The sequence below is a fragment of the Xenopus laevis genome, chromosome 9_10L (genome assembly GCF_017654675.1).
Source record: "Xenopus laevis strain J_2021 chromosome 9_10L, Xenopus_laevis_v10.1, whole genome shotgun sequence".
NCBI lineage: Eukaryota > Metazoa > Chordata > Amphibia > Anura > Pipidae > Xenopus > Xenopus laevis.
In genome coordinates this window covers 129,988,283-130,000,925 of record NC_054387.1, presented here as the reverse complement: position 1 = coordinate 130,000,925, position 12,643 = coordinate 129,988,283, and the positions used below count along the sequence as shown (strand labels likewise).

Sequence of the window (12,643 nt, the reverse complement as noted above, 5' to 3'; positions counted from 1 at the left end):
CATAGTTTTATGGGATCTCTCTGTACAGACTATGAGCAAACTTAGGGACTGTTCCTGCTGAATTGTGCTTAGTACAGGGGAATACCTATGCTGCCATAGTTTTATGGGATCTCTCTGTACAGACCATGAGCAAACTTAGGGGACTGTTCCTGCTGAATTGTGCTTAGTACAGTGAATACCTATGCTGCCATAGTTTTATGGGATCTCTCTGTACAGACTTTGAGCAAACTTAGGGGGCTGTTCCTGTTGAATTGTGCTTAGTACAGGGGAATACCTATGCTGCCATAGTTTTATGGGATCTCTCTGTACAGACTATGAGCAAACATAGGGACTGTTCCTGCTGAATTGTGCTTAGTACAGGGAATACCTATGCTGCCATAGTTTTATGGGATCTCTCTGTACAGACCATGAGCAAACTTAGGGGACTGTTCCTGCTGAATTGTGCTTAGTACAGTGAATACCTATGCTGCCATAGTTTTATGGGATCTCTCTGTACAGACTTTGAGCAAACTTAGGGGGCTGTTCCTGCTGAATTGTGCTTAGTACAGGGAATACCTATGCTGCCATAGTTTTATGGGATCTCTCTGTACAGACTTTGAGCAAACTTAGGGGGCTGTTCCTGCTGAATTGTGCTTAGTACAGGGAATACCTATGCTGCCATAGTTTTATGGGATCTCTCTGTACAGACTATGAGCAAACGTAGGGGCTGTTCCTGCTGAATTGTGCTTAGTACAGAGGAATACCTATGCTGCCATAGTTTTATGGGATCTCTCTGTACAGACTATGAGCAAACATAGGGACTGTTCCTGCTGAATTGTGCTTAGTACAGGGAATACCTATGCTGCCATAGTTTTATGGGATTTCTCTGTACAGACCATGAGCAAACTTAGGGGACTGTTCCTGCTGAATTGTGCTTAGTACAGTGAATACCTATGCTGCCATAGTTTTATGGGATCTCTCTGTACAGACTTTGAGCAAACTTAGGGGGCTGTTCCTGCTGAATTGTGCTTAGTACAGGGAATACCTATGCTGCCATAGTTTTATGGGATCTCTCTGTACAGACTTTGAGCAAACTTAGGGGGCTGTTCCTGCTGAATTGTGCTTAGTACAGGGAATACCTATGCTGCCATAGTTTTATGGGATCTCTCTGTACAGACTATGAGCAAACGTAGGGGCTGTTCCTGCTGAATTGTGCTTAGTACAGAGGAATACCTATGCTGCCATAGTTTTATGGGATCTCTCTGTACAGACTATGAGCAAACATAGGGACTGTTCCTGCTGAATTGTGCTTAGTACAGGGAATACCTATGCTGCCATAGTTTTATGGGATTTCTCTGTACAGACCATGAGCAAACTTAGGGGACTGTTCCTGCTGAATTGTGCTTAGTACAGTGAATACCTATGCTGCCATAGTTTTATGGGATCTCTCTGTACAGACTTTGAGCAAACTTAGGGGGCTGTTCCTGCTGAATTGTGCTTAGTACAGGGAATACCTATGCTGCCATAGTTTTATGGGATCTCTCTGTACAGACTTTGAGCAAACTTAGGGGGCTGTTCCTGCTGAATTGTGCTTAGTACAGGGAATACCTATGCTGCCATAGTTTTATGGGATCTCTCTGTACAGACTATGAGCAAACGTAGGGGCTGTTCCTGCTGAATTGTGCTTAGTACAGAGGAATACCTATGCTGCCATAGTTTTATGGGATCTCTCTGTACAGACTATGAGCAAACATAGGGACTGTTCCTGCTGAATTGTGCTTAGTACAGGGAATACCTATGCTGCCATAGTTTTATGGGATCTCTCTGTACAGACCATGAGCAAACTTAGGGGACTGTTCCTGCTGAATTGTGCTTAGTACAGTGAATACCTATGCTGCCATAGTTTTATGGGATCTCTCTGTACAGACTTTGAGCAAACTTAGGGGGCTGTTCCTGCTGAATTGTGCTTAGTACAGGGAATACCTATGCTGCCATAGTTTTATGGGATCTCTCTGTACAGACTTTGAGCAAACTTAGGGGGCTGTTCCTGCTGAATTGTGCTTAGTACAGGGAATACCTATGCTGCCATAGTTTTATGGGATCTCTCTGTACAGACTATGAGCAAACGTAGGGGCTGTTCCTGCTGAATTGTGCTTAGTACAGAGGAATACCTATGCTGCCATAGATTTATGGGATCTCTCTGTACAGACTATGAGCAAACTTAGGGGTCTGTTCCTGCTGAATTGTGCTTAGTACAGGGAATACCTATGCTGCCATAGTTTTATGGGATCTCTCTGTACAGACTATGAGCAAACGTAGGGGCTGTTCCTGCTGAATTGTGCTTAGTACAGAGGAATACCTATGCTGCCATAGATTTATGGGATCTCTCTGTACAGACTATGAGCAAACTTAGGGGTCTGTTCCTGCTGAATTGTGCTTAGTACAGAGGAATACCTATGCTGCCATAGATTTATGGGATCTCTCTGTACAGACTATGAGCAAACTTAGGGGACTGTTCCTGCTGAATTGTGCTTAGTACAGGGGAGTTTACCCTGTCCTGACTTATCTTTGTGGTGTCCCAGGATCTAGAAATAAAATAGGCAGCTAATTTATCGGACAAATCCACCATCTATTTTTTCCAATTTCTATTAACTACCTTATGGATTATGACTACTTGATATTTTAACCCACCCTTAACTATGGCCCTTTCTTATACTCCTTTTTAATTAGATAATAAATTATCAAGTCTATTCACCCTAATTTATTGCACTGCACTTTATCTAATAATTAATTGCAAGCAAGTTGTGAAATACCAATTGATATACAGGTATCTTAGTCTGGGTAGAAAATGAATCAATTCATATTTAATTAATTAACTCATTTTTTAATGAATTGGTGGGGTGTTGTTAATTTGGAATAAGTAGCGACAACTAAGTCTTATCGTATCTACTTACAATAATCAATTCACGTTAACGGATCACTACAAGCTTTTTAGAACAATCAGCTGATCAGAATATTAGTTGCACTAGCACTTTAGTTCAATTTGCACAGCACTTTAATTCGATTTCTAGTCCTCAAAATGTATACAGGTACCGCTCAGCACCTTATTAGTTTAGAAAGCTTTTTAGTCCTTTTTAACTTGATAACTATATATTAATAGTAATCGGTGGGGTTTCCTTCTCTGGTCAATTTGTTACAAAACTATACAGGTCAATAATTTTAATCCAGAATGTGACATCCTTGCAGGGGGCTTTGGACAAACTGGTAGACTGGGCAACCAAGTGTCAGATGTAAGGCTGCTACAGTTTTGTGGTATCTCTATGTACAGACTAAGTTTGGGTGGGCAAGCTCCCAGTATTATCAGCCCAATAGTTGGTGCCACTGGCTCATTATAACACCCCACTTTGGGTTTCATATTAGGTCATTATTGATGTATTATCTGCTTCTTCTTTATAAAGGCCACATATCACTCACTTTGGGGCATATTAATCTAAGGCTGGAAATTCCGGTGGTCAACTCCAACATTGGCCTCCACTGGGCTTTGGGGTCAAGAGAGTGACTTCTCCTCCTGTTTTCCTTGTTTCCTTATTTTCCTTTTCCTCCCTTCTCTGCTGCCTCTTGACTCATCCCCTAAACCCAAAATAATTCATTAGTGTGTTTGTGTAACAGTTGCCGGTGCCTGGCTGTAACCTTTTGGGACCCAGTAGAACACAATGCGTAAGTTTCTTATATTACTTCAGCCCTCTAACAGGCTTTAAAGGATAAGTAAACCTTAAAATAAGTGAATATAAAATGAATGAGGGCGCTATTATACTTTTGCAATGTACATTCATTATTTATTTTTATTCCAAGATATTAAAGGGGACCTGTCACCCTAAGAAATAATTCCAAATAATTTTTTATCATGCTAGTTGAGCAAAATAAAATTTACACTACATTTACTATTTAAATTGTGTTTTCTTCAGTCTTGGAATCACACAATCACAGCAAGCAGGCAGGAGCTATTTTGTGGACACTGTTATTAAGACAAGTTGTGTATCACCCAAAAATCTTGTGTATCCGCCCGAATGGGGGACCTAATGCCCATACACATTGTCCTATACAATTAGTGAGTGTGAGGCAGTAGCGTTCGTTGAGGGGGGCGAGCCCTGGTGCGTGATGCGCAGCCGGGCCCCGCCCCCCTCCGCACGGCCGCATTTGGCCGAGTTTTCAATGGCGAACGGACTGCCGGGGGGCCCTGAGGGGGTGCGGGCCCTGGCCCGCTCGCACCCCCTGCTCCCACGGTAGTTCTGCAACTGGTGTGAGGAGGGAAAGGGGGAATGTGGGGAGAGCAGTGACATGTAGGAAGTGCTGAATGGAAAGTGAAAGTAATTGTCTGCCCCACCTCTATGCCTCAGGCATAGAGACGGGGCAGGTAATATTTGATTGACAGCTCAGATATTCAAAACACCTTTATAACAGGTATGGGTGCTTTAATGAAAAAAACAATATGGGTTCCATGTTTAATTTGCAAACGATTTTTGTTATACAGTTTTTTATGTCTAGGTGACAGGTCCACTTTAAGGGATACATGTGCTGTTAATATAAATACATTTTGTTACAACAGCGCCACCTGCTGGTCATTTTCCCACCAGTCTGACCACCAAGTAGTCAAGGAAGTTGTCAGGAGAAAGAAACAGGCTGCTCTGATGTTCTTCTGCTTAGGAAAGATTTGAGAAATGTTTCTAATTTTATGTTCCTAAGCAAAAGTCATGTCAAGTCAAGTAGTTATTTATTACCATTTGTACCTGGAGTACATAGGAATTTCTTTTGCAGCACAGTGCAATGAGACACATATTGATGTTTACAATATATGTGGGATACAGAGATACAGAGTATTAGATTAATAAATAGTAAATGTAAAGTGCAGTGAGTGCAGTGTAGACCATTTCATTTGTTCAGCGCCGATTCTGGGGCTGCTGCCGCCTGAGGCAGCAGCCCAGATGCCGCCCCCCTCCTCTCCCGCTCCACGCTTAAAAATTAGCGCCGGAGCGGGTTTCAGGGGGCAGTATCGCTAGTGCATTGAGCGCTAGAGCGCTCTTTGCACTAGCGGAGCTGAATTTCCGGGCTTTTTCCGGGCTTTTTGCCGCCCCTTGTAACTGGCCGCTCGCTGCCGCCTGAGGCAAGGGTTTCACCTTGCCCCATGGCATAAGCGGCCTTGCGTTTGTTGGGTCTAGATGATTGGTTGGGATAGGTGATTCCTCAAGGTTTCTTCTTTCTTATCCGTAGGACTCATTCACAGTTAGTCTGAAAGCTCTTGGAAAGAAGCTACTGAAGAACATCAGAGCAGCCTCTTTCTTTCTCCTGACAACTTCCTTGACTACTTGCTTGTCAGACTAGTGGGAAACTGACCAGCAGGTGGCGCTGTTGTTTTTTATGTTAACAGTACGTGTCCTTTAACATCTTGGAATTTTAAAAAATTTAATAATGAAGATACATTGCAAAAGTGCATAGAATAGCAACTTCATCAATTTTACATTCAATTATTTTAAAGGTTTACTTATCCTTTAAAGGGCAAGGAAAGCCAGCTGCCCAGAAATCCCCTGCATGAGATCAGGTTGGTTCCATACTGCTCACGTGCCAAGCCTGACCTCACACAGGGCATCTATGAGAAGCTGGGGAAAGATGGGAGCGACCTACCCTGCAGAGAACTGCCCCATGCCAGTGTGTATGTGCTCTATGCAGTCTTACCTGCACTTAGTATACCGTGCCCTTCTCCAGTCCCTGACCCACTGCTCTTCTTTCTCATTCAGCCACCGCCCTGTATTGTTATCATCAGCTTTTTGGATTGAGAAGACCCGCGGCCTGTTCCGAAAGTAAAACCCACTGCTTCTCGTATGAGAATAAGATATGTAAGTGAGACAAAGACCCTGCTGGAACTTCTATGTGTACTACAACACATTTATAGGGCACATAGGTTAAAGGAGGCACTTGCACCACAGAGCTTACAATCTAAGAGGTTGGGCAACTTACAGGAACAAATTGCAAGCTGAATAAAACACTGTACCTGTTCCAAGAGTCTTAAAAACGATTAAAACGTTGTTATGTCTTACTTAAAATGTTTTTTTTCTCCTACCGTTCCCTTAAAGACTCTGTGTTAGCATTGAAGAAAGAATGCAGGAGCTTACGCTTTACTCCAGTGCTGCCAAACAGACTTCTGCAACCTGTAATGAGCGGTCGCGGCCGTGTCTCTCTGGAGGACTCTCGCTTCTACCACGAAAAACAAATACAGATTTTATTTAGGGACACATTTACCAAAAGTGCAAACTGCAGGGAATCTTAAATGATTACCCAAATTCAGATATTAGAGCATTTACTAACTGCAATTTACACAATCCATATATAAGTATTCATGCATATCAAACCACATGGCTCCACCTGTCTGCATACCTCGTGTCAGCCACTCCCTCCTGATGCGTTTCGTGCCATTGGGTGCTTCATCAGAGGAAGCACCCAATGAAGCACCCAATGGCGCGAAACGCATCAGGATTGTGTGATCTAATTGTCTCAGGTCAATTTACACAAATAAATGTTTGAAGTGAGTCATTGTGCATGTTTCTAATTTTGAGCAAATTAGCATTTTTTCGGACCCTTGCACAGTGCTCACTAGCTGATAATAATAACCCACATTTACTAACTGCCCTGACTTTTCCTTGTTTTGGACAAATTGGGCAAAGTTCTGCTTGTTTTCAGAAAATCTCACAAATGAACCTACGCATTTGTCTCTGGCCATCTAATGCCCTTTCCAGATCATTAATCCCAGATTCTGCAAGAGATTCACAAATTGTTACATCTGAAATGATTGGTATTGTTTTTACTAAGTGGTATATTATGTATAATATATATAATGTATATTATGTATAATATAAATAATGTATTATGTATATTAGACACAGCAAATAAAAACTTATGGTAAAGTAAAGCTATTTTCTTACTTATTCACTCACTGGAGCCAGTGGTGGAACTACTGGGGGTGTAGGGGGTGCGATTGCACCAGGGTCCGCACCTCCTCAGGCCCACCAGCGGTTCACGCAAAATGTTCACACTTTTTTCCTTTCCCGCCCCTAATTTACATATGCAAATGAGGATTCAGTTCAGTATTCGGGCCGAGTCTTTCACAAAGGATTCGGGGATTCGGCTAAATCCAGATAGTGGCTTCGGTGCATAGATAATATGACCATGCAGATAATACAATTGTTCATGTTTCTCAAATGGGGATTTGTATTTGTATATGGTTTGGTATTTGATGAACCACAATATTATTAACTCATTTAATGTTTTTTGCAAAAAAAAAAAAAAGCAAGCATACATTGCGTCAAAAAAGACTAAAAACAAAAATTTCAAATGTCAAGGCAAAAAATTCAAAAAAGCTAATTTGTGCCCCCCTAGGATAACTATTTCAACAGGTGAATTGGGACAGGAGGTTTGCAGATGACAGAACAAAAATAGTGGTCATTTGAAATTCTATTAAATAATCCTTAAGGAGCAAACATAAAATTGTTAAGAATTACCCTACGTGGCTTCACTAGGTATAAGGAAATGAATAGGAATGAAGACAAAGGCACTTAAATATTACCAGTCATGGGAGGGCATTTGTATCTTTTAGGACCTATAAGTACTACAATAAATGCTGTAAAGCAGAAATAAGGAAGGCAAAAATAAAAAAAAGAGGAACGGATTGCTTCACATGCAAAGACTAATCCCTAACACTGAATACGGTACTCTTAAATTATGCTTAAATATTTAAGCACAATTAATATGTACAAGGCCCCGGGTCCGGATGGAGTGTATCCTCGAGGACTTAGTTCAGTGTTAGCCAAGCCACATTTTCTGACTTTTGCTCTTTTTTGTTTTGCTTTTATTTTCACCCTAATTTAAAGTTCATGTATCTTTTCCTTCCCTTCGCTACTGCCTCTTGGCTCATCTCCTAAACCCAAGGTTATTATGTAACTACGGTTATTACATAACTAAAGGATCAGTCCCTATAAAGGACAAGGGAAGCCAGCTGCCCAGGCTTCCATGTATGAAGTCATGTTAGTTCTGTACTGCTCATGTGCCAAGCCTGGGCTTATATAGTTGTGATATGAGTGCCAGTCTCATACCCAAGTCATAACCTCATACCCTCCTAGTCCTTTTCGTTCATCCATCTAAAGAAATTTGGAGATTCTCTTTACTGGAGACTTTGCCTAAAAAACACCATCTAAATCCTAGTGACATAATAGGTGAGCCCAGGCTTCATCGCAACTGACAATATTTATAGTTAAATGGGTTGCTTAACTTTACATTAACTTTATGAATGACTAATTCTTTTGAAATGGTCTTAATTTTTTTTTATAGTTTTTTGAATTATCTGCCTTCTTTTTCTGACTCATCGGTTTTCGAATGGGGGGGTCACTGACTCTGTCTAATATCCAAAACATCTGTAAGGCTACAAATGTAATGTTACAACTGCCCAACTGTAGGGCACACAGGAGGAGATTGCACCCTGATCCCAAGAAGCATTTCACAGACACGAGACAATGAGCCATAACAAAGGGCGAGGGTATATTATATAGTTTATTGAGCACATGGAATATAAAGTTATTAGACTGGTGTTGCTACTGAAGCATCTTCATGGGGCATGGATGAGGAATTCATAAAAAGACTTGGACCCCAGAGCATTATTTATCCTATTTAAAACCAGCTGTAGTAGACTTTTTTTTTTACAGGTTTTGGGTGAAGAGGAGAACACAGAATCCAAATAATGGTCTGAATCTGTTTTTTTTCTTTCAAAGAAGTAAAAGTTATGTGGTTAGAAGTTTGAGGAGCAACATGTCACAGTTTAATGACAATAATTGCCAAATTAGTACACAACAAAATAGACAGGAAATACCACCTCCAATGCCCCAATATAGACTGTGGGTTGATGTCACTGCCAATGGATAATACTTGTAGTGATGGCCAATATTCCAACCAGCAGTTACTCCTGACTCTCAACTGACAATGGTGTGACGAAGGGTGAGTGGCAATGCATAAGAAATTATCACTTGAACCTGCCAACTGCCACATTTTCCCTTGGTGGTCTTCATGGTCTTTACCGAATTGTGCTTGCAGGAGGATTCCTATCTATACTATCTCTGTACCTATGCTGCCATAGTTTTATGGGATCTCTCTATACAGACTATGAGCAAACTTAGGGGCTGTTCCTGCTGAATTGTGCTTAGTACAGGGAATACCTATGCTGCCATTGTTTTATGGGATCTCTCTGTACAGACTATGAACAAACTTAGGGGCTGTTCCTGCTGAATTGTGCTTAGTACAGGGGAATACCTATGCTGCCATAGTTTTATGGGATCTCTCTGTACAGACTATGAGCAAACTTAGGGGCTGTTCCTGCTGAATTGTGCTTAATACAGAGAATACCTATGCTGCCATAGTTGTTGTATGTACTTCCGTTGGTGTATGTCTATATAAGAGCCCTTAGAGGCCCAGTAGTGGGTGTAATATGTACTTTATTTCTGCACTTTACTAACAGTCCTTGTGCGCATGGAAGCAGCTGATGTTGTGCCGACTGCAATGTGATTCTATCCTGCTTATAATAGGATGTTTATAGCAGTATAAATATAAGTGGTACAAAAATCCCACAGACAGACAAGATCCTTTGTTATTTCTCCCACATATCAAACAGGTAAGTAATTTCTCCTGTTTTCATTGTTTCCTCTATTTTCTCACTTTAACTAAATGTGTCCAGCTTTTCCCTCCTGCCTCTTGACTCTAAACTCAAGGTAATTCATTTGTTTGTGTAAAAGTTGCCGGTGCCTGACTGTAACCCTGTGGGACCCAGTAGCACACAATGCGTCTCAGCATCACCTTCATCCTCCTCCTCCTCCTCACTGTGACCTGCAGTAAGTTCATTACATTATTCAAGGTTTGGCCCCTAGAACTGAGTTTGATTATTATTTAGTCACCCAGTCATTAGGTGACATTTCTTGAACCCAAGATTTGTAACTGAAGTTGATGAGACATTACCTGTGTCTCATGTCTGGTCACCCTTCTCCCCAAATTTACCTTTCATATGAATAATGATTATAATGGCAGCCATTGACCTCTATATGAAGAAGTTTCAGGCAGTGTCTCCTGTAAGGAACTAGTGGAACATAAGTGCTCACATTCACAGACCACTTGCACTTGTACTGTTCCTGGTTAATAAATCCAGCATGAGTCTATGACCGATGTTACTCTCTAACGACTGTTTGGCTACGGGGAGGGGGGCTACAATATTCCTTCCACGGTTGCCCCCATGAATATAGTGCTGACAAAAAGGAATGCACAGACCTGCTGAAATGTTTAAAAAAACATTGTGGATTGCACCTATTTTTTGCACTTTGCATCCTGAGCTGCACTTGATAAATTCATAACATTCACATCTCTTCTTTCTTTTTTAGGCAGTGCCCTCCATTGTTATCTTAAGATAAATAGAAAGAACAACCCCACGGAATGTACTGGGGGTACTACTCGTTTATGGTCCATGCCCGTAAGTTACCAAACCCAATCTGTTGTATCTTCTGTACCTGTCATGGGTTTCGGTGGTAGGACAATGTCCATCTCTATTGTATCTTCTGTACCTGTCATGGGTTTCGGTGGTAGGACAATGTCCATCTCTATTGTATCTTCTGTACCTGTCATGGGTTTCGGTGGTAGGACAATGTCCATCTCTATTGTATCTTCTGTACCTGTCATGGGTTTCGGTGGTAGGACAATGTCCATCTCTATTGTATCCTCTGTACCTAATTAGGATTATGAACACTACTAGGGAAATGCAGTAAATCTTTCAGGTCTCAAAGTGAAGAACTCACCAGTTTAGAGAAGGGGTCCAGGTACACCAGAAATGTACAAAAAAGTATAGAGATTTAAATATATATTATACAATTTAAATCTAGGGACAGATTAAATATTTAATATTCATAGAAATATGCACAGCAACTATAGTAAATATACCCTATAATAATATTATTTTCCAGTCAATCTATAGATGTAAGGTCGTTGTGCATGTTTCTAGGATAACAGCAAAGGATTTTTTAGAAATAACACGTCACGTCATATTCATTATTCATACCTAACGGAAATTAGGTTGTGTCATAGTGCACTTGAATAATTGAAAAGTCTGCCTGGAAGATTGGTCCTTGGAAGTGCCTGCTCAATTTCGCTATACGGTTATCTTCTGTACCTGTCATGGGTTTGGCTGGTAGGACAATGTCCATCTCTACTGTATCTTCTGTACCTGTCATGGGTTTGGCTGGTGGGACAATGTCCATCTCTATTGTATCTTCTGTACCTGTCATGGGTTTAGCTGGTAGGACAATGTCCATCTCTATTGTATCTTCTGTACCTGTCATGGGTTTGGCTGGTGGGACAATGTCCATCTCTACTGTATCTTCTGTACCTGTCATGGGTTTGGCTGGTGGGACAATGTCCATCTCTACTGTATCTTCTGTACCTGTCATGGGTTTGGCTGGTGGGACAATGTCCATCTCTATTGTATCTTCTGTACCTGTCATGGGTTTAGCTGGTAGGACAATGTCCATCTCTATTGTATCTTCTGTACCTGTCATGGGTTTGGCTGGTGGGACAATGTCCATCTCTATTGTATCTTCTGTACCTGTCATGGGTTTGGCTGGTGGGACAATGTCCATCTCTATTGTATCTTCTGCACCTGTTATCATGGGTGTCCGCAGAAGGGGGCAGTTGCTCCACTGACTTTTCGAGCTAGTTCCTAGGAATTGTTTGTAAATTTAATTCCCAAAGATACAAAAAGTTTTTCACACTTCCCACCCCAAGGCAAATCTTAATCAGGTTATGTTCTGCATTGTCATAAATAGATTCACCTTCGATGGGATACTACCCTATGTGACATTAGCTTACTTCCCCCCCCACCCTGGAAAATTTTCTGCTGGCACTCATATCTGTTATTGGTTTGACTGGGAGGGCAACATCCATCTCAGTTGTATCTTCTGTGCCTGTTATGGGTTAGGCTGGTAGAGCAACATCCATCTCAGTTGTAGGGGTGTGTGGTGAAGCACTTTGGTGCTCATCTCTCTGAGAGACGATCCGCTAATTACAGCACATAGCCTTTTGCAACCAATCCAGCTTCTTCCCATAGCTTACATAGCAATTTGAGGGCCACTTCAGTTTCAAGATGAAGACCCTCTCATCAGGGGATTAGTTCTCCTCTAGCTGGTTTAACTTTTTCTAGGTGAGAGCCCAGATATCCATTTTATTTTGGGATGTTGCCCCAGTTGTGAGTGAAAGACCTTCGATTTCAAGTGCCACCATGTTCTAGAAATATACATTGTACTGATTATTATTTTTCCCACACAGTTGTCATCAAGGGCTACGCAACTGATTTGCTGTGTAAAAATATCCAGAAATCGAATATTGCCAGTGTAAAATATTGCTGTAACACCTACTTGTGCAACAAGTGAGCACACCAATTGGCTGCAGTGCCTCCAGCTGAAATGCATCATTCTAAAGAAAGTGCAGATATCTCCTGATCATCTCCAGATATTGTGTTCATCCATCTATTGTACAGCACTGCGGCACATGTTGATGCTTTTTAGCATTATAATAAAATGAAAGCATAATAATA

At 41.3% G+C, this 12,643-nt stretch overlaps 1 long non-coding RNA gene across 2 annotated transcripts in view; it reads left to right on the top strand.

Moving 5' to 3' along the window:
- LOC121398365 overlaps positions 1–12,643 on the top strand; it is a 31,259-nt gene extending 18,616 nt beyond the window's left edge. The window contains exons 1-4 of one of the 2 annotated variants that reach the window (XR_005964278.1): positions 9,576–9,685; positions 9,807–9,902; positions 10,443–10,531; positions 12,376–12,643. This is a non-coding gene — a long non-coding RNA (uncharacterized LOC121398365). Of the gene's footprint in view, positions 1–9,575; positions 9,686–9,806; positions 9,903–10,442; positions 10,532–12,375 lie in introns of those variants that run through there. The other variant, XR_005964279.1, reaches the window with a different exon arrangement.